The following is a 2,761-nucleotide window of genomic DNA, read 5'->3' as shown; positions in this document are numbered from 1 at the left end:
TTAAGAGTCTATCTGCACCGCCGAGAATGGCTGTGCAGTCCGACTCGGGAGTGACACGGTATCTGTCTCCTCCCGTGTTGAATCGACATCTTGCGATGACGCTGGAGTGTCCTCTCCAGTGAAGCTGAAGATACAGAGCCTGGGCAGGGTGATATGGAGGGTCTGCTGTTGCCCATGCAGCAGACCCCCCCTCTCTTCGCAGCTGAAGGGTCCAAGGGAAAGACGGAGTCGATACAGCTTGGGTTCAGGTGCGCCGCAGGAGTTGCCGGTGTTGACTACAACGTCAAACCGCCTTAGGGACTCCGGCTCCGGATTTTCTGTCGGGGTTTACTCCCTTAGCCTTTCCCCTGAAGAGGTATGCCGCAAGGCAGCGGAGGTTTTTTGGAGTCAGAGTTTTCCTTCTCTGATGTACCCTGACTGGAAGATCGAACCAGCGACACTTTGCTCGCAGGCCGACGCTCAATCCACTGAGCTAAACCAGCCAGGGCCCAAGATTCCAAGTGGTACCCAGGTAAAGTGCTTAGAACAGCGTAAGTCCTTAACTAACAGCGGCTTTGTTTTTGCCATCCCAGGGTATGACCCCCATCGTGTCCTCTCTCCCTTTCATGGAGGAGGAAATAGGCGTGGTGCGCGGGGCGCGCAGCAAGCCTGAGCTCACAGAGCCAGCTGCGGTCGGAGCCCCGATTCCAAGCCCGCTTCTCCGGCGCCAGGGGCCGTGCGTCTTCCTGCACGCGCAGAGGGCATTCCTGACTCAGTCGCCCTGCAAACCCGCAAAGAGCGCAACTCTCCTTTAACAGGGCAGAGCCGGGCTTTCTGTTTCCCGTTCATTCATTCGTGGCTGCTTTCTTAAGCAATACCCTCTGTGGTGACAGCGTGAAAATTAAGATCTCTACGAATTAGCTAAATTGGATCTCTTGTCCTCTGCCTTTGTACTTGGCACAAAAACTGTTGTTGTTTTTTTTCCTCCGGGGTGGGGGCGGAAATATCCGCGTGGGCGGAGGTCTCACGGGCGCCATCTACTGAGGGAAACTGGCAAAGAACGTGGATGGACGCAGATTTGTCAGGCACGTTGGTTATTTCAGCTTGAGAAAACATTTCCTCCCTCTCTCCCTCCCTTCCTCCCTCCCTTCCTCCCTCCCTTCCTTCATTCCTCTTTTCCTTCCTTCCTTCCTTCCTTCCTTCCTTCCTTCCTTCCTTCCTTCCTTCCTTCCTTCCTTCCTTCCCTCCCTTTTAAAACAGGCTTAATTCACTTTATTTTCCATGTATTAAGTTACGTGGTGGCCACAGCAGGTGCCGGAGACCCTGTGCACAGAGGCTCTGGGGTGGGTCTTCACACAAGATGGTCAGTGCATTCCTGTAGGAAGACTTGGTGAACGTGGTCTCTTTCCAGAGGTCGGGGGTGAGACAGCTGTAGGTCTCAGAGACGGCCTTGAAGGTGGCCTTGGCGGAGTTGCCCGGGGTGGCAGTGCAGCCCCCGGCCGAGGTGTAGCAGTCACAGATACTGACCATCATCAGTAGCAGCTTCTTGGGCACTGGGCCTGAGACGAGGCCAGTGCCCCTGGGGGCAGGGACGGGGCACACAGTGCAGCATCACAGCGGCCAGTCACCTTGCAAGGGACAGTAGGGGCCTGCTGATCTTCATTCCCCCAGTGGCCTCGCCACACAGGGACAGTGGAGAGCTTGGCCAGCACAATGGCTCCATGGGTGACAGTGCTACTTCCTTCGAGCACCTAACACCCAGACCAGCATGTCCATTGTATAGTCCCCAGTGGTGACAAAAGCCTTGAACAGGGTTCTCTGGCCAACTGTGCCTGCTTTTGTATGAGCATAGTCTTTTAAAAATCATCATCCTTGAGAGATGCCCCCAAGAAAAAGCCAACGATCTCAGATTCCTTGGTGGGCAGGGAGAAGATACGTCTCCTCCAGGGGCCTGGTCCTCATGTCCTTGGCCAGGCGGCCCAGCTTGGTGACGAGGATCCACTCCTTGTCCTTCCGACCCCAGCAGCCACCTTGGCCCTGATGCCTCTGTGCAATTCTCCATGGAAGCTGCGACCTCCCATTCCAGAGTCCCCAAGACCCTGGGGCCCCTCGCAGAACCTGCATCATCCACCATTTGGTGTTTCCTGGGAGAGGAAGTGAGAGACCATTTCTTCAAGAGAAACCTGCATGCCTAGCTTGGTGTCAAAACCGAGAAGTTCCACCTGCGCTGCCTGGTTGGCCAGACTCCATGACATTCATTAATAAAAACAATTAGTATTCCATGAACGTGTTTGAGCATTGACTGTCCTAGCAATGTGCGTTGTCTTATTGAATCTTCACAGTAGGAGGTACTGACATTACCCCCAATTCACAGATAGGAAAACTGAGCCGCACGGATTTAAACTCACCTGTCCTTGAGAACACTTATCCATATCAGTCCGACTCTAAGTTTCAAAATCTCACTTGATTTTGTTTCTTACACTATTTATAACACTTATACTATGTACTTATCTAATATTGGTCTCAGTTGTTTTTCATGGATGTAAAACTTCCTCCTGGCCAGACGGATGGCACCTTGAGGTTTGGGACTGAGCTTTATATATTTTTAAATAGAGTCTCCAGGTGACAGGCACAAAGTAAGTATTAAACGGAACTCAAAAATTCACTCATCATTTCTCTGTTTCAGGCAAGGAGATAGGAGATATTTTAAGCTACCTTGGATATTGGGTAAACAATTTTTCTCTAAATATTCTTGTTTTTTACCCCCTATGGGTTTTTTTAA

General features: G+C 51.8%; 1 pseudogene; it reads right to left on the bottom strand.

Moving 5' to 3' along the window:
* Positions 1-1,330: 1,330 nt before the first annotated feature.
* LOC149996850 (small ribosomal subunit protein uS5 pseudogene) lies at positions 1,331-2,013 on the bottom strand (annotated as a pseudogene).
* Positions 2,014-2,761: the final 748 nt, after the last annotated feature.

Source organism: Furipterus horrens, unplaced genomic scaffold (assembly GCF_987537825.1).
Source record: "Furipterus horrens unplaced genomic scaffold, mFurHor1.1.pri manual_scaffold_11, whole genome shotgun sequence".
Lineage (NCBI taxonomy): Eukaryota > Metazoa > Chordata > Mammalia > Chiroptera > Furipteridae > Furipterus > Furipterus horrens.
This window is presented reverse-complemented; position numbering and strand designations above follow the sequence as displayed.